Here is a 23452-nt window from a genome sequence, read left to right as displayed (position 1 = left end):
CAGAAGTTCCAAAAGAATAAAGACATTTCAGATGTCATATTATGTCTATATACAGTGTTGTAATGATGTGCAAATCGTTAAAGTGCTAATGGGAAAATAATTAAATATAAAAATGTGCTGTATTTAGAGTGGTGTTTGTTCTTCACTGGTTTCCCTCTTCTTGCTGCTGTGATGGCACACTGTGGTATTTCACCCAATAGATATGGGAGTTTATCAAAATTGGATTTGTTTTCAAATTCTTTGTGGTTTTGTGTTATCTGCAGGAAATATTTGTCTCTAATATGGTCATACATGTGGCAGTAGGTTAGGAAGTGCAGCTCAGTTTCCATTTTGTGTGCAGTGTGCATGAAGCTCTCTCTCTCTTTCACACACACATTCTCTCACTCTCTCTCTCCCACTCTCTTTCTATCACTATTGTCACTTCCTGTTGTACGCGGAACGAGGAAGAGATCAGTTTTGTTTGTTTGGAAAATGTGTTGTTAAAAAGTATATTGGAAAGTTCTTGTTAGCTACCTAGCTTCTTACGTTTGATCCCGTAGCGCAGTTGACATCAGTTGCTGGGACTGCTTGTATCTTTCCAGTGATCCTGCCGACCAAGGACGGGTCTGAGGAGCTATTTGGCGTGGCAGCTAGCCTAGTTGCTAGCTAGCTGTGCATCAAGCTAGCGAGGTGTTCTTGAACGCAGCCCGCAACGTGGTTAGCCATTGGCTGGAACTGCGGATTGTCCCGGGTTTGTGGCTGTCTAGATCCCTGCTCTTTGTTGTTTTATATTTTCCCCGTGACCTGCCCTGTCTGGAACTATGCCTAACATACGTTGCTAGCTACCATGACAAAGACCAAAGCACAGTGATGTCTCTCTATCAAACGTGAAGGATCTTTTAAACGAACAAAAGAAGGTCTATAATCAGTTGTTACAACAACAAGAAAATAGTTTCAAGTGTTTTGTCCAAATACTTGTGGATTGTACTAATAAAAGAATAGACGACCTGATCAGAGAGGTCCAGGACCTGAAGAACAGTTTGCAGTTCTCCCAAGGTCAGCTCGACGAGTTGAAACAGGAAAACAGCAAGATGACAGCAATCTGTAAGTCATTGAGAGAGGACATCAGTTCTGTGTGTGAATCATTGATAACAATGACAGATAAATCAGATTAATCTCGAGGGACAATCAAGGCAAAACAACATGGTTGTGGTCAGAATTGCAGAATCTCTGCATGAGACCTGGATGGAGAACAAAGTGAGGGAAAAGATCTTTGAGAAATTGAAGATGGACCACAGGAACATTGAGGTGGAGTGGCCCACAGGATTGGAAAACCCACCACCGGCCCAGGTGACAAGCCCAGGCCGATAGTGGTCAAGTTCCTGAGGTTCAAGGACAAGGTAGCTGTTCTGGAAAGAGCCAAGAACTTGAGAGGAACGTACATCTTCCTCAAGGATGACTATCCTGAAGCTGTGCACCAGAAGAGGAAAGAACTGATCCCAGCCATGAAAGCTGCCAGAGCGCGTGGGGACATTGCGTACATCTGTTACGACAGACTCATTGTCCACCCTCCCACCCAGAAGCCTGGAAGGGATGAGAGAGCCAAGCCTATGGGTTCATAGCCTCAACCCCAGAGCACACACACACACACACACACACACACACACACACACACACACACACACACACACACACACACACACACACACACACACACACACACACACACACACACACACACACACACACACACACACACACACACCAACTGATTAATGGACTGCTGAATGTATATATATTTTTCTCTTGCTTTGTTTGCTCTTTTCAATATTATGTCTGTCTCTGATAAGCTACCCAGGAAAGGGCTGAAAATAGCCCATATTAATATATGTAGCCTTAGAAATAAGGTTCATGAAATCAATAACTTGCTAATATCAGAAATATGCAGATAATTCATTTGATGATACATCAGTAGCAATACAAGGATATAACATTTATAGAAGAGACATAAATGCTTATGGGGGAGGAGTTGCTGTATATATTCAGAGCCATATCCCTGTAATGCTTAGAGAAGATCTTATGTCAAGTGTTATTGAAGTGTTGTGGTTGCAGGCTCACTTGGCACATCTAAAGCCTTTTCTTTTGGGGTGTTGCTATAGACCACCAAGTGCTAACAGTCAGTATCTAAATAATATGTGTGAAATGCTTGATATGTGATGTAAACAGAGAGGTCAACTTTCTTGGGGGCCTGAATATTGACTGGTTTTCATCAAGCTGTCTGCTCAAGAGGAGGCTTCTCACTGTAACCGGTGCCTGTAATCTGGTTCAGGTTATTAATCAACCTACCAGGGTGTTTTACAAGAGGAAGCTTCTTACTGTAACCAGTGTCTGTAATCTGGTTCAGGTTATTAATCAACCTACCAGGGTGTTTTACAAGAGGAAGCTTCTTACTGTAACCGGTGCCTGTAATCTGGTTCAGGTTATTAATCAACCTACCAGGGTGTTTTACAAGAGGAAGCTTCTTACTGTAACCAGTGTCTGTAATCTGGTTCAGGTTATTAATCAACCTACCAGGGTGTTTTACAAGAGGAGGCTTCTTACTGTAACCAGTGTCTGTAATCTGGTTCAGGTTATTAATCAACCTACCAGGGTGTTTTACAAGAGGAAGCTTCTTACTGTAACCAGTGTCTGTAATCTGGTTCAGGTTATTAATCAACCTACCAGGGTGTTTTACAAGAGGAAGCTTCTCACTGTAACCAGTGTAATCTGGTTCAGGTTATTAATCAACCTACCAGGGTGTTTAACAAGAGGAAGCTTCTCACTGTAACCGGTGCCTGTAATCTGGTTCAGGTTATTAATCAACCTACCAGGGTGTTTTACAAGAGGAGGCTTCTTACTGTAACCAGTGTAATCTGGTTCAGGTTATTAATCAACCTACCAGGCTGTTTACAAACACTACAGGAACAAGATCATCAACATGTATCGATCACATTTTTACTAATGCTGCAAAACTTTGTTCTAAAGCTGTATCCGTACCCATTGGATGCAGTGATCAAAATATAGTGGCTATATCCAGGAAAGCCAAAGTTCCAACAGCTGGACCTAAAATAGTGTATAATAGATCATACTAAATATTTTGCTGTGACTCTTATGTGGATGATGTTAAAAAATATTTGTTGGTCTGATGTGATTAATGAGGAGCATCCAGATGCTGCACTTGATGAATTTATGAAATTGCTTCTTCCAATTATTGATAAACATGCACCTGTTAAGAAACTGACTGTTAGAACTGTTAAGGCTCCATGGATTGATGAGGACTTGAAAAACTGTATGGTTGAAGGAGATGGAGCAAAAGGAGTGGCTTATAAGTCTGTCTGCACATCTGACTGGCTGACTTACTGCAAATTGAGAAATGATGTGACTAAATTCAACAAAAAGAAGAAGAAACTTTATTATGAAGCCAAGATCAATAATATAAAGAATGATGGGAAAAAAACTTTGGAGTACTTTAAATGAAATGATGGGCAGAAAGACAAATTCAACTCCATCTTTCATCGAATCAGATGGCTTATTCATCACAAAACCATTTGATGTTGCCAATTATTTTAATGATTATTTCATTGGCAAAGTGGGCAAACTTGGGCAGGAAACGCCCATGACAAATAGTGAGCAATTAGATTCATGCATAAAAAAACTAATTACGAAAGAGAAGCAGTGCAAATTTGAATTTTGTAAAGTTAGTGTGGAAGAGGTGGAAAAATGATTGTTAATGATCAATAATGACAAACCTCCTGGCATTGACAACTTAGATGGAAAGCTACTGAGGGTGGTGGCTGACTATATAGCCACTCCTATCTGTCATATTTTTAATCTGAGCCTAGAGGAAAGTCTTTGTCCTCAGGCCTGGAGGGAAGCCAAAGTAATTCCTCTATCCAAGAGTGGTAAAGCGGCCTTTACTGGTTCTAACAGCAGACCTATAAGCTTGCTGCCAGCTCTTAGCAAACTGTTGGAAAAAATTGTGTTTGACCAAATACAATGCTATTTCTCTGTAAACAAATTAACAACAAACTTTCAGCATGCTTATAGAGAAGGGCACTCAACATTTACTGCACTGGCACAAATGACTGATGATTGGTTGAAAGACATTGATAATAAGAAGATTGTGGGAGCTGTCCTGTTAGATTTCAGTGTATCCTTTGATATTATTGACCATAACCTGTTGTTGAAAAAACTGAAGTGCTATGGCTTTTCAACCTCCGCCATATTAATCAACTAAACTACTGAAAGAGCTGCTTCCTGTGCTTGGCCCTCTCATGTTGAACATAATAAACGGCTCTCTATCCACCGGATGTGTACCAAACTCACTAAAAGTGGCAGTAATAAAGCCTCTCTTGAAAAAGCCAAACCTTGACCCAGAAAATATAAAAAACTTTCGGCCTATATCGAATCTTCCATTCCTCTCAAAATTTTGGGAAAAAGCTGTTGCGCAGCAACTCACTGCCTTCCTGAAGACAAACAATGTATACAAAATGCTTCAGACTGGTTTTAGACCCCATCATAGCACTAAGACTGCACTTGTGAAGGTGGTAAATGACCTTTTAATGGCGTCAGACCGAGGATCTGGCTCTGTCCTCGTGCTCCTAGACCTTAGTGCTGCCTTTGATACCATCGATCACCACATTCTTTTGGAGAGATTGGAAACCTAAATTGATCTACACGGACAAGTTCTGGCCTGGTTTAGATCTTATCTGTCAGAAAGATATCAGTTTGTCTCTGTGAATGGTTTGTCCTCTGACAAATCAACTGTACATTTCGGTGTTCCTCAAGGTTCCGTTTTAGGACCACTATTGTTTTCACTATATATTTTACCTCTTGGGGATGTCATTCGAAAACATAATGTTAACTTTCACTGCTATGCGGATGACACACAGCTGTACATTTCAATGAAACATGGTGAAGCCCCAAAATTGCCATCGCTAGAAGCCTGTGTTTCAGACATAAGGAAGTGGATGGCTGCAAACGTTCTACTTTTAAACTCGGACAAAACAGAGATGCTTGTTCTAGGTCCCAAGAAACAAAGAGATCTTCTGTTGAATCTGACAATTAATCTTGATGGTTATAAAGTCGTCTCAAATAAAACTGTGAAGGACCTCGGCAATACTCTGGACCCTGATCTCTCTTTTGACGAACATATCAAGACTGTTTCAAGGATAGCTTTTTTCCATCTACGTAACATTGCAAAAATCAGGAACCTTCTGTCCAAAAATGATGCAGAAAAATGAATCCATGCTTTTGTTACTTCTAGGTTAGACTACTGCAATGCTCTACTTTCCGGCTGCCCGGATAAAGCACTAAATAAACTTCAGTTAGTGCTAAATATGGCTGCTAGAATCCTGACTAGAACCAAAAAATTTGATCATATTACTCCGGTGCTAGCCTCCCTACACTGGCTTGCTGTTAAGGCAAGGGCTGATTTCAAGGTTTTACTGCTAACCTACAAAGCATTACATGGGCTTGCTCCTACCTATCTTTCCGATTTGGTCCTGCCGTACATACTTACACGTACGCTACGGTCACAAGATGCAGGCCTCCTAATTGTCCCTAGAATTTCTAGGCCTCCAGTATTTATGCTGCAGTAGTTTATGTGTCGGGGGGCTAGGGTCAGTTTGTTATATCTGGAGTACTTTTCCTGTCTTATCCGGTGTCCTGTGTGAATTTAATTATGCTCTCTCTTATTCTCTCTCTCTTTCTCTCTTTCTTTCTCTCTCTCGGAGGACCTGAGCCCTAGGACCATGCCTCAGGACTACCTGGCATGATGACTCCTTGCTGTTCCCAGTCCACCTGGCCGTGCTGCTGCTCCAGTTTCAACTGTTCTGCCTGCGGCTATGAAACCCTGACCGGTTCACCGGACGTGCTACCTGTCCCAGACCTGCTGTTTTCAACTCTCTAGAGATCGCAGGAGCGGTAGAGAAACTCTTAATGATCGGCTATGAAAAGCCAACTGACATTTACTCCTGAGGTGCTGACTTGCTGCACCCTCGACAACTACTGTGATTATTATTATTTGACCATGCTGGTCATTTATGAACATTTGAACATCTTGGCCATGTTCTGTTATAATCTCCACCCGGCACAGCCAGAAGAGGACTGGCCACCCCTCATAGCCTGGTTCCTCTAGGTATCTTCCTAGGTTTTGGCCTTTCTATGGAGTTTTTCCTAGCCACTGTGCTTCTACACCTGCATTGCTTGCTGTTTGGGGTTTTAGGCTGGGTTTCTGTACAGCACTTTGAGATATCAGCTGATGTAAGAAGGGCTATATAAATACATTTGATTTGATATTGTGGATTCAGAGCTATCTATCTAATAGAACTCAAAGGGGTTTCTTTAATGGAAGTGTCTCCAATGTCAAACATGTAAAGTGTGGTGTACCGCAGGGCAGCTCTCTAGGCCCTCTACTCTTTTCTATTTTTACCAATGACCATGTTCATGTATGCTGATGATTCAACCATAAATGCATCAGAAACCACAGCTAATGAAGACACTGAAACCCTTAACCTGATGAGGACAGAGGGCGCTGTTGTCACTTTGGGGGAAAAACGTGCCCAATTTAAACGGCCTCTTACTCAATTCTTGCTCGTACAATATGCATATTATTATTACTATTGGATAGAAAACACTCTCTAGTTTCTAAAACCGTTTGAATTATATCTGTGAGTGAAACAGAACTCATTTGGCACAAACTTCCTGACCAGGAAGTGGAAAGTCTGAAATCGAGGCTCTCTTCTAAGTCCTGCCTATAAATGGGCATGATACCTATTAGTATACATGCACGTCATACACCTTCCCCTGGTTGTCAAGAGGCAGTGAGAGAAGAAATGGGGTGTTTATCTTGGTCTGAGATGGAATACGTCCTCTTGGAATGACGTGTCACCGATTTCCTGTTTTCAGGAAGGCGCGAGGAGGACAGTGGGATTGCCTTTTGAAAAGCTGTCGTTATAGGCGACTACTATCTCCGGCTTTGATTTTATTTGATACATGTGACCATATCATTGTAAAGTATGTTTTTTCAATATAGTTTAACTTCTTATGGCTGCAAGGGGCAGTATTGAGTAGCCAGTTAAATCGTGCCCATTTCAAACGGCCTCGTACTCAATTCTTGCTCGTACAATATGCATATTATTATTACTATTGGATAGAAAACACTCTCTAGTTTCTAAAACCGTTTGAATTATTTCTCTGAGTGAAACAGAACTCATTCTGCAGCACATTTCCTGACCAGGAAGTGGAATGTCAGAAATCGATGCTTTGTTCAACTTCCTGCCTATACATGGGCATGATACGTAAGAGTCTACGTACACTTCATACACCTTCCCCTGGTTGTCAAGAGGCGGTGAGAGAAGAAATTTCGTGTTTATCTTGGTCTGAGGTGGAATTAAAGCTCTTTGTATGACGTGACCGTCCATTTCCTGTTTCTGGAGCGTGCGAAAGGGGACATGGATTTGCCTTCTGTTTAGCTGTCGTTATGGACGACTAACATCTCCGGTTTAGATTTTATTTGATACATGTGACCATATCATCGTAAAGTATGTTTTTTCAATATAGTTTAATCAGATTATTGACATTTTTTCGGGAGTTTTGCCGTGTTCCGTTCTCTGACTTTGTTGACGTTGGAGAGATCCGTGCCACTTGGCAAGTGCCCATGCTAAATCAAGAGGGAAATTTGCCGTTCCAGATCCAAACAACGACTGTTCTGGACAAAGGACACCTTGTCCAACATTCTGACGGAAGATCACCAAAAGTAAGAAACATTTTATGATGCTATTTCTAATATCTGTCGTGCATGTGAACTGGTCGTGGGCGCCCAAGTGTTTCTGGCTATTGTGGCTACGCTAATATAACGCTATATTGTGTTTTCGCTGTAAAACACTTGATAAATCGGAAATATTGTCTGGAATCACAAGATGCCTGTCTTTCAATTGCTGTACACTATGTATTTTTCAGAAATGTTTTATGATGAGTAATTAGGTATTTGACGTTGGTGTCTGTAAATATTATGGCTGCTTTCGGTGCAATTTCTGATTGTAGCTGAAATGTAAACTATGATTTATACCTGAAATATGCAAATTTTTCGAACAAAACATATGCTATGCAATAAATATGTTATCAGACTGTCATCTGATGAAGTTGTTTCTTGGTTAGTGGCTATTTATATCTTTATTTGGTCGAATTTGTGATAGCTACTGATGGAGTAAAAAACTGATGGAGTAAGAAAAGTGGTGTCTTTTGCTAACGTGGTTAGCTAATAGATTTACATATTGTGTCTTCCCTGTAAAACATTTTAAAAATCGGACATGTTGGCTTGATTCACAAGATGTGTACCTTTCATATGCTGTATTGGACTTGTTAATGTGTGAAAGTTAAATATTTAAAAAAAATATCTTTTGAATTTCGCGCCCTGCACTTGAGCTGGATGTTGTCATAAGTGTACCGGTGTCGGGCTTGCACGCCAAACAGGTTAATCAGATTATTGAAATTTTTTCGGGAGTTTTGCCGTGTTCCGTTCTCTTCCGTTTGTTGACATGGAGAGATTCGTGCCACTTGGCTAGTGTGCTTGCTAAATCGAGAGGGAAAGTGGCCGTTCTAAATCCAAACAACGATTGTTCTTGACAAAGGACACCTTGTACAACATTCTGATGGAAGATCAGCAAAAGTAGGAAACATTTTATGATGCTATTTCATATATCTGTCGAACATGTGAACTAGTCGTCGGCGCCCAGCTTTTGGGTACTCTCTAGCTATACCGAAGCTGTATGTCGAAATGAAGATATTTTTAGAATTCTAACACTGCGATTGCATTAAGAACTAGTGTATCTGTAACGGCTTTCTTCCATAGGTGAAGGAGAGGACCAAAGTGCAGCGCGGCTAGTGTTCAACATGTTTAATAAAAGAACAAGTGAAACACTACAAACAACATACAAAATAACAAATGTGCAAAACCGATACAGACCTATCTGGTGCAGAACACAAACACAGAGACAGGTAACAAACACCCACAAAATCCCAACACAAAACAAGCCTCCTATATATGATTCTCAATCAGGGACAACGATTACCATCTGCCTCTGATTGAGAACCATATTAGGCTGGACATAGAAACAGACAAACTAGACACACAACATAGAATTCCCACCCAGCTCACGTCCTGACCAACTAAACACATACAAAACAACAGAAAACAGGTCAGGAACGTGACAGAACCCCCCCCTCAAGGTGCGAACTCCGGGCGCACCCCTAAAACTCAAGGGGAGGGTCTGGGTGGGCATCTGTCCGCGGTGGCGGCTCCGGCGCAGGACGAGGACACCACTCCACCACTGTCTTTGTCCCCCTCCTTAGCGTCCTTTGAGTGGCGACCCTCGCCCACGACCTTGGCCTAAGAATCCTCCCCAAGGCCCCCACATGATTTAGGAGGTAGCTCAGGACAGAGAGGTAGCTCAGGACAGAGAGGTAGCTCAGGACAGAGAGGTAGCTCAGGACAGAGAGGTAGCTCAGGACAGAGAGGTAGCTCAGGACAGAGGGGCAACTCCGGACTAATGGCAGCTCCGGACTGAGTGGCAGCTCCGGACTGAGTGGCAGCTCCGGACTGAGTGGCAGCTCCGGACTGAGTGGCAGCTCCGGACTGAGTGGCAGCTCCGGACTGGGTGGCAGCTCCGGACTGGGTGGCAGCTCCGGACTGGGTGGCAGCTCCGGACTGTAGGGCAGCTCATGACTGGAGGGCAGCTCATGACTGGAGGGCAGCTCATGACTGGAGGGCAGCTCATGACTGTAGGGCAGCTCTGGCAGCTCCTGACTGGCTGGCGGCTCTGGCAGCTCCTGACTGGCTGGCGTCTCTGGCAGCTCCTGACTGGCTGGCGTCTCTGGCAGCTCCTGACTGGCTGGCGTCTCTGGCAGCTCCTGACTGGCTGGCGTCTCTGGCAGCTCCTGACTGGCTGGCGTCTCTGGCAGCTCCTGACTGACGGACGGCTCTAGCGGCTCCTGACTGACGGACGGCTCTAATGGCTCGGGACAGACGGGCGGCTCTAATGGCTCGTGGCAGACGGATGACTCAGATGGCGCTGGGCAGACAGATGGCTCAGATGGCGCTAGGCAGACAGATGGCTCAGACGGCGCTGGGCAGACGGATGGCTCAGATGGCGCTGGGCAGACGGATGGCTCAGACGGCGCTGGGCAGACGGATGGCTCAGACGGCGCTGGGCAGACGGATGGCTCAGACGGCGCTGGGCAGACGAGCAGTGCAGGCGGCGTTGGGCAGACGGGCAGTTCAGGCACCGCTGGGCAGACGGCAGACTCTGGCCGGCTGAGACGCACTATAGGCCTGATGCGTGGTGCCGGAACTGGAGGTACCGGGCTGAGGGCACGCACCTCAGGGCGAGTGCGGGGAGGAGGAACAGGGCTCTGGAGATGCACTGGAAGCCTGGTGCGTGGTGTAGGCACTGGTGGTACTGGGCTGGGGCGGGAAGGTGGCGCCGGATATACCGGACCGTGAAGGAGGACACGCGCTCTTGAGCACCGAGCCTCTCCAACCTTACCAGGTTGAATGGTCCCCGTAGCCCTGCCAGTGCGGCGAGGTGGAATAGCCCGCACTGGGCTATGCAGGCGAACCGGGGACACCACCTGTAAGGCTGGTGCCATGTACGCCGGCCCGAGGAGACGTACTGGAGGCCAGATATGTTGGGCCGGCTTCATGGCACCCGGCTCGATGCCCAACCTAGCCCTACCAGTGCGGCAAGGTGGAATAGCCCGCACTGGGCTAAGCACGCGTACTGGGGACACCGTGCGCTTTACCGCATAACACGGTGTCTGACCAGTACGACGCCCTCTCACTCCACGGTAAGCCCGGGGAGTTGGCTCAGGTATCCAACCCGGCTTCGCCACACTCCCCTTTAGCCCCCCCCCCCCAAGAAATTTTGGGGTGAGCCTCTCGGGCTTCCAGCCTCTCTTACGTGCTGCCTCCTCAATCCACCGCTCCTGGGCTGTGGCTGCCTCCTTCTCCTCCCGAGAGCGGCGATTCTCTCCAACCTTTGCCCAGGGTCCTTTTCCGTTCATGATTTCCTCCCATGACCATTCCTCCTGGTACCGCTGCTGCTGTTGCTGCTGCCCGTTGCCACGCTGCTTGGTCCGGGTTTGGTGGGTGTTTCTGTAACGGCTTTCTTCCATAGGTGAAGGAGAGGACCAAAGTGCAGCGCGGCTAGTGTTCAACATGTTTAATAAAAGAACAAGTGAAACACTACAAACAACATACAAAATAACAAATGTGCAAAACCGATACAGACCTATCTGGTGCAGAACACAAACACATAGACAGGTAACAAACACCCACAAAATCCCAACACAAAACAAGCCTCCTATATATGATTCTCAATCAGGGACAACGATTACCATCTGCCTCTGATTGAGAACCATATTAGGCTGGACATAGAAACAGACAAACTAGACACACAACATAGAATTCCCACCCAGCTCACGTCCTGACCAACTAAACACATACAAAACAACAGAAAACAGGTCAGGAACGTGACAGTATCTATCATTTCCTATACAACATGTATTTTTTTGTAATGTTTATGAATAGCTATTTGGTCAGAATAGGTGAGAGTCTAATAGAAATATCCGCACATTCTGGGAAAAAGAAGCTACGTTAGCATAATGGATAACCACTGATTTCAGCTCTAAATATGCACATTTTCGAACAAAACATAAGTGTATGTATAACCTGATGTTATAGGACTGTCATCTGAGGAAGGTTTATGAAGGTTAGTGAAAATTAATATATTTTGCTGGTTTATTCGCTAACGCTAACGTGCCTATTGCTATCGCTAACGTGCCTTGATGAATGAATGCGGTAGTGTGGTAGGCTATTGTAGTAAGCTAATATAATGCTATATTGTGTTTTCGCTGTAAAACACTTAAAAAATCTGAAATATTGGCTGGATTCACAAGATGCTTGTCATTCATTTGTTGTACACGATGCATTTTTCAGAAATGTTTTATGATGAGTATTTAGGTATTCCACGTTGGTCTCTATAATTACTCTGGCTGCTTCGGTGCTATTTTTGACGGTAGCTGTGATGGTAGCTGCAATGTAAAACTGATTTATACCTCAAATATGCACATTTTTTGAACAAAACATAGATTTATTGTGTAACATGTTATAAGACTGTCATCTGATGAAGTTGTTTCTTGGTTAGTTTGGTTGGTTCTTGGTTAGTTAGGTTGGCTTTGTGCATGCTACCTGTGCTGTGAAAAATGTCTGTCCTTTTTTGTATTTGGTGGTGAGCTAACATAAATATACGTGCTGTTTTCGCTGTAAAACATTTTAAAAATCGGACATGTTGGCTGGATTCACAAGAGGTGTACCTTTCATTTGCTGTATTGGACTTGTTAATGTGTGAAAGTTAAATATTTCTAAAAAATATATTTTGAATTTCGCGCTCTGCCTTTTCAGTGGAATGTGGGAGGAGTTCCGCTGGCGGAACGCTGGAGCAGTACAGGTTAAGCTGCAGCTGGCCCAGAACAGAGTGGCACGTTTTGCTCTTCATTGTAATCCGAGGGCTTATATAAATACTATGCATACCAGTCTCTCTTGGCTCAGAGTTGAGGAGAGACTGACTGCATCACTTCTTCTTTTTATAAGAAACATTAATGTGTTGAAAATTGTTCGCATAGTCAACTTACACACAGCTCTGACACACACACTTATCCCACCAGACATGCCACCAGGGGTCTTTTCATGGTCCCGAAATCCAGAACAAATTTTAAAAAAAAGTAGATTATTATATAGAGCACTTATTGCACTGCATGGAACTTCCTTACATCTCATATTTCTCAAATAAACAGCAAACCTGGTTTCAAAAAACAGATAAAGCATCACCTCGCGCAACAACGCCTCTCCCTTATTTGACCTAGATAGTTTGTGTGTATGTATTGATATGTCGGCTACGTGTGCCTTTTTAAAAATGTATGTAGTTCTGTCCTTGAGCTTGTTCTTGTCTAATGATGTTCTGTATTCTTTCATTCTGTATTATGTTTCATGTTTTGTGTGGACCCCAGGAAGAGTAGCTGCTGCTTTTGCAACAGCTAATGGGGATCCTAATAAAATACCAAATATATCTTTCTCTCTCAATTTAATTTAATTCAATTCAAGGGGGTTTATTGGCATGGGAAACATATGTTAACATTGCCAAAGCAAGTGAAGTAGATAATATACAAAAGTGAAATAAACAATAAAAATGAACAGTAAGCATGACACTCACAGAAGTTCCCAAAAAATAAAGATATTACAAATGTCATATTATGTGTATATACAGTGTTATAACGATGTACAAATGGTTAGTATCTCTCTCTCTCTCTCTCTCTCTCTCTCTCTCTCTTTCTATCACTATTTTTCTTTCTCACTCCCTCTCTCTTTCTCTCTTTCCCTCTCTTTCTCTCTCTCTCTCTCTCTTTCCCTCTCTTTCTCTCTCTCTTGCTCTCTCTCTCACAATCTATCTTATTTTCTTGATTCTGTCGTTGGTCTTTTATTTAACATTTTATTTTCTATGGTGGAGGGTTAATGACCTATTTGTTTTAGCGGTATCCACTGTTTTTTTAAAGTTAGGGTGGAAGAGGACAGAGTTTTAGGTTCTTCGGGTTTTGGAAGGTGTGCGAAGGCTTCTCAGCGCGGAGGAGACGCTGTCGTTACGTTATGTGGTTGTGGTTGTGTTCATGAAAAGACCAAATTTGTTTGGTAGGCTCATTGCTAGTGGAATATTTGTAAGGGGTGTGTTGGTGCCAATTTCGTCTCTTTCTACCCCTTCAACCAGGGTGGTAATCACAAATTTGCCTTGGTTAATTAGGGATGATCAAATCAGAAAAGATCTGAGTCTTTTTGGTAAGTTTGCTAGCGGTTTACGTGTACTGTCGGCAGGTTTTCAGGCAGATGGCGTTAAGCATGTTGTTTCGTTCCGGAGGCAAGTGGTCATGTTTCTGAATAACAATGACCAACAGCTAAATGTGCATTTTAAAGTGAGGCATGGGGAGGGGCTCTACGCAGGATTTGCCAGCACAGATTGTCTACGGTGTTTTGAGTGTGGGGATTTGATGCATAAGAGCTTTGCGTGCCCACACAAAGGCCGTAGACAAGGTGAGGGTACACGCACCAGTGGGGGAAATTGAGGTCAACGTGCGGGGGGGCAATGAGACGCAGGCAGCAGAGGCTGGGCCTAGTCATGCCAGTGATGGTGGTGTAGATGAGGCTGGGTCTAGTCAGGCTAGAGATGGTGGGGTAGCTAAGACTGGGCCTAGTCATGCTATGGATGGTGGTGGAGATGAGGCTGGCTGGTGTCATGCTATGGATGGTGGTGTAGATGAGGCTGGGTCTAGTCAGTTTATTCTAGTGGATGAGGAGTGTATAGTGGGGAAGTGTAAGAGACTAGGGTGGAGCAGGAGGGTGTCAAGAGGAAAAAAGAAAATGGGGGAGAAGAAAGGAGTTGGGAGTGGAGAGGCTGGTGTGGTCAAAGGCACCAAGGAACCTTTGCCTGGTACTGGGGGGAGGCCATGACCAGAGCGGAAGGGCAGGTGGTCAGGATGGGAGATGGTGATGAGGAGGAAGAAGGTGAGTCTGAGGAAGAGGATGATGAGGAGGCCCTTTTTCAGACTCCTCTGCAATGGGTCCAGAGCTGACAACCAGTCAAGCAGAGGGGTCAAAGTCCACGGTGAGGAAACTGACAAGGTTCCCGAACGAGACCAAGGGGAAAAAAGTTAATCTTGAGGCATTTCTTTCTGATCCGAGAAAGTTTGTAAGATCAGTACAACATGCTATGAAAAATGAGGGGCATGGTGTTCTCTCACCCAGGAAACGGTTTAGGTTGAGGAAGTGGGTCACAACAGTGCTTAAGGTCTACCTTCAGATGCTGTTTAGATGTATAGTTTCTTTCTGACACTGTGGCTTTTTGAGCTTTGCTAATTTTCTATTTCTCTGCTGGCTTTTCTCCCACTTCTTATGGAGACTCTTTGGGTAGGCTCGCTTAATATAAATGAAATCAGAGATGCGGGAAAGAGGAGTCTGTTGGGGGAATATGTAAAACCAAAACAAGTACAGGTGTTGTTTCTGCAGGAGATGCATAGTGATGTGGTGAATGAAGTTGATTGGGGGCTCAGATGGAAAGGATGGAAGTGAGTTGAGCCATGGAACAAATTTTAGTGCAGGGGTGGCAGTCCTTTTCGTACCGGGTCTGTCTGTAAAATGTGCTCCTCAAAGGAGGTGTGTAGGGCAGGCTGCTTGTTATAAAAGCAGAAATTAACAACAGGGGTTTAGTCTTTATAAATGTGTATGAGCCTAACACAGGGAGAGAGGGGGGGTTCTATTTGGGGTTCTTAGACAGGAACTCTCACAGGTAGCGTCTGAGGAGACTGGTGGTCGGCGAGGACTGGAACTGTACAATGGATTTTACGAAAGACAGAAATGGGGGAAAGCCTCATTCAGGGTCAGTGGGAGTGTTAAGGGACATCATTAATCAGTTTGACCTAGTGGATGTTTGGAGAACTAAACTTCCTGACACAACGCAGTATACATGGGTGAAGATTTTTGGGGCTAGGGGGAGTGCAGCCCAACTTGATCGTTTTACATGTCCAGCAATCAGAGCAATAGCCTGTTGGGCGCTACCATTCTCCCGGTGGGTTTTCAGATCATCACATGACCATGGCTCGGCTGTCAATTTCACCAGGGCCTCGGCATGCATCCTATTGGAAGTTTAATGTAAAGCTTTTACAGGACGCCGCTTTTTGCTCATGTTTCCAGATTTTCTGGGAAAGGTGGGGCAGCATAGAGAATAGTCTGAGTCTCTGAGTCAATGATCTGGCTAAAGTTCGGCTTTTCTGTCAGTAGTATACAGCTCTCTCATCCTCAGAGGCTAGGAGAGTATTGAGGGAACTCAAGCGTTGTATTAGTGAGATGGAGGTAGAGATGGTGGGGCAAGGCAATGTAGGCCTCCAGGCTAATTTAGCTGAATTATGTAGGGACCTGGGCAGTTTTTTCCAGGTTAAAGCAAAGGGAGCACTTGTAAGAGCTAGGTTCTCTATGCTCAAGGAGATGGATGCTCCCAGCTCCTCCTCTTTGGTTTGGAAAGAGAGACGGGTGACCTCTGTGGTGAGGGAGGTGCGGGAGCGGACTGTAGAGTTTTATACTGAATTGTACAGGGTAGAACTGTGTGATCCTATGTGTGCTCAGGTCTTGTTTGCAGAACTCCCTAAGCTCTCTCTGGCACAGAGAGATGAAATGGACATTCCTCTGTTGTCCCACGAACTGTTAGAGGCCGTAACACAGATGTCCCCCGGCCATGAACCAGGGGTCGATTGACTCCCTGTGGAGTTGTATAAAACATTCTGGGGAATAATTGGACTGGACTTCTTTTGCATGTTGCATGAATGTGTTAGGGTAGGAAAGTTGCCGATGAGCTGCCGTCGGGCGGCTCTGACTCTCCTGCCCAAAAATGGGGACTTGTGTGAACTTAAGAACTGAAGGCCTGTGGCATTGCTCTGTGCAGACTATAAGATATTTGCCAAGGTCCTCTCTAACAGACTGAAGTCCCATCTGGACTCTATAGTACACAGGAACCAAACATATTGTATATTGGGACACTCAATCATGGACAACTTGTTCTTAATCAGGGACGTGTTGGAGTTGTCGAAAGATTCTAATGTGAACTTTGGACTGGTATCTTTAGATCAATTGAAGGCTTTTGATCGAGTGGACCAGTATCTGTTTAATATGATGTCTGTTTTGGGTTTGGGGAAAGGTTTTTGACCCGTGTGAAGATGTTGTATACTGGGGCGTCATGTATGGTCAAGTTGGGAGGGGGGCTCAGTAGGCCAGTCTGGGTGAGACGGGGCATTAGACAAGGATGCCCTCTATCGGGGCAGTTATATACTGTACTCTAGCCATTGAGCCTTTTTTGGGCCTGCTACACAGGAGACTGCAGGGAGTGTGCTGGACAGGCATGGGTTTGTTGACATTGTCATTGTCAGCATATGCAGATGACGTTTCTGTGATGGTCAGTGATGGTCAGGATATGCAGGCACTAGAGACTAGTCCAAAGGTGTACGAGGGAGCTTCGTCAGCTAAGGTAAACTGGGGCAAGAGCAAAGCTCTGTTGTGGGGAGCGTGGAGGGATAGGGCCCCTCCTCTGCTTCCAGGGGTTTGTAGTGGGGTTGTGAAGGGCTTAACTTCTAGCGACTCAGAAACCCGGATCCGGGAGCACCCCCCACCCCCCCCCACACTGATTAGCATCGCTAGCATAGCGTCACAATTAAATAGTAGCATCTAAATATCATTAAATCACAAGTCCAAGACACCAAATGAAAGATACAGATCTTGTGAATAAAGCCACCATTTCAGATTTTTAAAATGTTTTACAGGGAAGACAAAATATGTAAATCTATTAGCTAACCACGTTAGCAAAAGACACCACTTTTCTAACTCCATCAGTTTCTTACTCCATCAGGTGCTATCACCAATTCGACCAAATAAAGATATAAATAGCCACTAACCAAGAAAAAACTTCATCAGATGATAGTCTGATAACATATTTATTGTATAGCATAGGTTTTGTTAGAAAAATGTGCATATTTCAGGTATAAATCATAGTTTGCCATTGCAGCCACCATCACAAATCTCACCAAAGCGACTAGAATTACTACAGAGAGCAACGTGTATTACCAATTTACTCATCATAAAACATTTTTTAAAAATACACAGCGCATAGCAATGGAAAGACACAGATCTTGTGAATTCAGACAACATTTCAGATTTTCTAAGTGTTTTACAGCGAAAACACAATAAATCGTTATATTAGCATACCACATATGCAAACGTTACCCGAGCATTGATTCAAGCCAAAGAGAGCGATATCGTTATCATCGCCAAAATATATTAATTTTTTCACTAACCTTCTCAGAATTCTTCCGATGACACTCCTGTAACATCATATTACAACATACATATAGAGTTTGTTCGAAAATGTGCATATTTAGCCACAAAAAAACGTGGTTATACAATGAGAATAGTAGCCAACCTGGGCCGAAAATGTCGGGCGCCATTTTGGACAGTGATCTAGCGTAATGAATAACTAATCATAAACTTTACTAAAAAATATAGGGTGGACAGCAATCGAAAGACAAATTAGTTCTTAATGCAATCGCTGAATTACATTTCTAAAATTATCCTTACTGTGCAATACAGGGTTCGCCAAAGCGAAGCTACCCAAAAAAAATGGCGGCTTATGCGTTTAACATTTTTCAACAGAACAACGATTTATCATCATAAATAGTTCTTACTATGAGCTGATCTTCCATCAGAATCTTGGGCAATGTATCCTTTCTCGGGTCTAATCGTCTTTTGGTCGAAAGATGTCCTCTTGTCCCGTCGAAATGGCCACTAACGTTCGACCGGTACTGGAAACGTGCCCAGCGCTTCAAAGTGCTTCACAAAGAAATGCCTCAAAATCGCACTAAACGGATATAAATTGCTATAAAACGGTTTAAATTAACTACCTTATGATGTTTTTAACACCTATAACGAGTAAAAACATGACCGGCGATATATAAGTGGCTAAACCAAAGCTTGGAAGGAGGCCAGTCCCGACGTCCATCGTGCGTCAGGCGCAGGAAGAAAAGAAAGCTACTTCCGCCTTGTGCTCTTTTATACAGGCCCTGATTGCGCAATCGACTCCATTCAAATTGTCACCTCTTACTGACATCTAGAGGAAGGCGTGGGCAGTGTTTGTATCCTCATAGCATTTACAGGGACATTAAAACTGACCTGGGACCAGAGGCCAAGATTTCTGAAATCTCACTCCCTGTCAGGAAAAGTGCTGTAGAATGAGTTCTGTTCCACTCAGAGACATAATTCCAACGGCTATAGAAACTAGAGAGTGTTTTCTATCCAATAATAACAATAATATGCATATTGTACGAGCAAGAATTGAGTACTAGGCAGTTTAATTTGGCAACGTCAAAAAAAAAAGATTGCTAACAGCACCCCCTATTGACAAAAAGTTAACTTCTTTGGGCTGCAAGCCCGATGTCGGTACACTTATGACAACAGCCAGCTCAAGTGCAGGGCGCGAAATTCAAAATATATTTTTTAGAAATATTTAACTTTCACACATTAACAAGTCCAATACAGCAAATGAAAGGTACACATCTTGTGAATCCAGCCAACATGTCCGATTTTTAAAATGTTTTACAGCGAAAACACCACGTATATTTATGTTAGCTCACCACCAAATACAAAAAAGGACAGACATTTTTCACAGCACAGGTAGCATGCACAAAACCAACCTAACTAACCAAGAACCAACCAAACTAACCAAGAAACAACTTCATCAGATGACAGTCTTATAACATGTTATACAATAAATCTATGTTTTGTTCGAAAAATGTGCATATTTGAGGTATAAATCAGTTTTACATTGCAGCTACCATCACAGCTACCGTCACAAATAGCACCGAAGCAGCCAGAGTAATTACAGACACCAACGTCAAATACCTAAATACTCATCATAAAACATTTCTGAAAAATACATGGTGTACAGCAAATGAAAGACAGGCATCTTGTGATTCCAGCCAATATTTCCGATTTCTTAAGTGTTTTACAGCGAAAACACAATATAGCATTATATTAGCTTACCACAATAGCCAGAAACACAAGCCATTTACCAGCAGCAAAAGTTAGCGATCGTAAACAAACCAGCAAAAGATATATAATTTTTGACTAACCTTGATAAGCTTCATCAGATGACAGTCCTATAACATCAGGTTATACATACACTTATGTTTTGTTCGAAAATGTGCATATTTAGAGCTGAAATCAGTGGTTATACATTGTGCTAACGTAGCATCTTTTTCCCAGAATGTGCGGATATTTTTATGACACTCAACTATTCTGACCAAATAACTATTCATAAACGTTACTAAAAAATACATGATGTATAGGAAATGATAGATACACTAGTTCTTAATGCAATCGCCGTGTTAGAATTCTAAAAATAACTTCATTACGACATCTAGCTTAGTTATAGCGAGAGAGTGCCCAAAATCTGGGCGCAAACTACTACATTTACATTTACATTTAAGTCATTTAGCAGACGCTCTTATCCAGAGCGACTTACAAATTGGTGCATTCACCTTATGATATCCAGTGGAACAACCACTTTACAATAGTGCATCTAACTCTTTTAAGGGGGGGGGTTAGAAGGATTACTTTAACCTATCCTAGGTATTCCTTAAAGAGTACTAGTACACATGTTCGACAGATATATGAAATAGCATCATAAAATGGGTCCTACTTTTGATGATCTTCCATCAGAATGTTGTACAAGGGGTCCTTTGTCGGGAACAATCGTTGTTTGGTTTTAGAATGTCCTCTTCTCCAGTCAATTAGCACGGAAAGCTAGCAAAGTGGCGCGAAGCTCTCCTTCGTGAACAAACGCAGACAAAGCAACACGCCTAACGTCCCGAAAAAATTTCAATAATCTAATAAAACTATATTGAAAAAACATACTTTACGATGATATTGTCACATTTATCAAATAAAATCAAAGCCGGAGATATTAGTCGTCTATGACGACAGCTTTACAGAAGGCAATACCAGGTCCTTTCTCGCGCGTTCCAGAAAACAGGAAATTGAGTCATCAATCAAGTTTATTTTATATAGCCCTTCGTACATCAGCTAATATCTCGAAGTGCTGTACAGAAACCCAGCCTAAAACCCCAAACAGCAAGCAATGCAGGTGTAGAAGCACGGTGGCTAGGAAAAACTCACTAGAAAGGCCAAAACCTAGGAAGAAACCTAGAGAGGAACCAGGCTATGAGGGGTGGCCAGTCCTCTTCTGGCTGTGCCGGGTCGAGATTATAACAGAACTATGCCAAGATGTTCAAAATGTTCATAAGTGACAAGCATGGTCAAATAATAATCATGAATAATTTTCAGTTGGCTTTTCATAGCCGATCATTAAGAGTTGAAAACAGCAGGTCTGGGACAGGTGGCGGTTCCATAACCGCAGGCAGAACAGTTGAAACTGGAATAGCAGCAAGGCCAGGTGGACTGGGGACAGCAAGGAGTCAACATGCCCGGTAGTCCTGACGTATGGTCCTAGGGCTCAGGTCCTCCGAGAGAGAGAAAGAAAGAGAGAAGGAGAAAATTAGAGAGAGCCAAGATTTTCAAAATGTTCATAAATGACAAGCATGGTCAAATAATAATCAGGAATAAATGTCAGTTGGCTTTTTATAGCCGATCATTAAGAGTTGAAAACAGCAGGTCTGGGACAGGTAGGGGTTCCGTAACCGCAGGCAGAACAGTTGAAACTGGAATAGCAGCAAGGCCAGGCGGACTGGGGACAGCAAGGAGTCATCATGCCCGGTAGTCCTGACGTATGGTCCTAGGGCTCAGGTCCTCCGAGAGAGAGAAAGAAAGAGAGAAGGAGAGAATTAGAGAGAGCCAAGATTTTCAAAATGTTCATAAATGACAAGCATGGTCAAATAATAATCAGGAATAAAAGTCAGTTGGCTTTTCATAGCCGATCATTAAGAGTTGAAAGCAGCAGGTCTGGGACAGGTGGCGGTTCCATAACCGCAGGCAGAGCAGTTGAAACTGGAACAGCAGCAAGGCCAGGTGGACTGGGGACAGCAAGGAGTCATCATGCCCGGTTTGCCGTGACGTATGGTCCTAGGGCTCAGGTTCTCAGAGAGAGAGAAAGAAAGAGAGAACGAGAGAATTAGAGAGAGCATACTTAAATTCACACAGGACACTGGATAAGACAGGAGAAGTACTCCAGGTATAACCAACTGACCCTAGCCCCCCGACACATAAACTACTGCAGCATAAATACTGGAGGCTGAGACAGGAGCGGTCAGGAGACACTGTGGCCCCATCCGAAGATACCCCCGGACAGGGCCAAACAGGAAGGATATAACCTCACCCACTTTGCCAAAGCACAGCCCCCGCACCACTAGAGGGATATCTTCAACCACCAACTTACAATCCTGAGACAAGGCCGAGTATAGCCCACAAAGATCTCCACCACAGCACAAACCAAGGGGGGGGCGCCAACCCAGACAGGAAGATCATGTCAGTAACTCAACCCACTCAAGTGACGCACCCCTCCTAGGGACGGCATGAAAGAGCACCAGTAAGCCAGTGACTCAGCCCCTGTAATAGGGTTAGAGGCAGAGAATCCCAGTGGAGAGAGGGGAACCGGCCAGGCAGAGACAGCAAGGGCGGTTCGTTGCTCCAGAGCCTTTCCGTTCACCTTCACACTCCTGGGCCAGACTACACTCAATCATATGACCTACTGAAGAGATAAGTCTTCAGTAAAGACTTAAAGGTTGAGACCGAGTCTGCGTCTCTCACATGGGTAGGCAGACCGTTCCATAAAAATGGAGATCTATAGGAGAAAGCCCTGCCTCCCGCTGTTTGCTTAGAAATTCTAGGGACAATTAGGAGGCCTGCGTCTTGTGACCGTAGCGTACGTATAGGTATGTACGGCAGGACCAACTCGGAAAGATAGGTAGGAGCAAGCCCATGTAACGCTTTATAGGTTAACAGTAAAACCTTGAAATCAGCCCTTGCCTTAACAGGAAGCCAGTGTAGGGAAGCTAGCACTGGAGTAATATGATCAAATTTCTTGGTTCTAGTCAGGATTCTAGCAACCGTATTTAGCACTAACTGAAGTTTATTTAGTGCTTTATCCGGGTAGCCGGAAAGTAGAGCATTGCAGTAGTCTAACCTAGAAGTAACAAATGCATGGATTAATTTTTCTGCATCATTTTTGGACAGAAAATTTCGGATTTTTGCAATGTTACGTAGATGGAAAAAAGCTGTCCTTGAAACAGTCTTGATATGTTCGTCAAAAGAGAGATCAGGGTCAAGAGTAACGCCGAGGTCCTTCACAGTTTTATTTGAGACGACTTTACAACCATCAAGATTAATTGTCAGATTTAACAGAAGATCTCTTTGTTTCTTGGGACCTAGAACAAGCATCTCTGTTTTGTCCGAGTTTAAAAGTAGAAAGTTTTCAGCCATCCACTTCCTTATGTCTGAAACACATGCTTCTAGCGAGGGCAATTTTGGGGCTTCACCATGTTTCATTGAAATGTACAGCTGTGTGTCATCCGCATAGCAGTGAAAGTTAACATTATGTTTTCGAATAACATCCCCAAGAGGTAAAATATATAGTGAAAACAATAGTGGTCCTAAAACGGAACCTTGAGGAACACCGAAATGTACAGTTGATTTGTCAGAGGACAAACCATTCACAGAGACAAACTGATATCTTTCCGACAGGTAAGATCTAAACCAGGCCAGAACTTGTCCGTGTAGACCAATTTGGGTTTCCAGTCTCTCCAAAAGAATGTGGTGATCGATGGTGTCAAAGGCAGC

Source organism: Salvelinus namaycush, chromosome 16 (genome assembly GCF_016432855.1).
Source record: "Salvelinus namaycush isolate Seneca chromosome 16, SaNama_1.0, whole genome shotgun sequence".
Classification (NCBI taxonomy): Eukaryota; Metazoa; Chordata; class Actinopteri; order Salmoniformes; family Salmonidae; genus Salvelinus; species Salvelinus namaycush.
The sequence above is the reverse complement of the archived record's forward strand: the minus strand, read 5'-3'. Positions refer to the sequence as shown.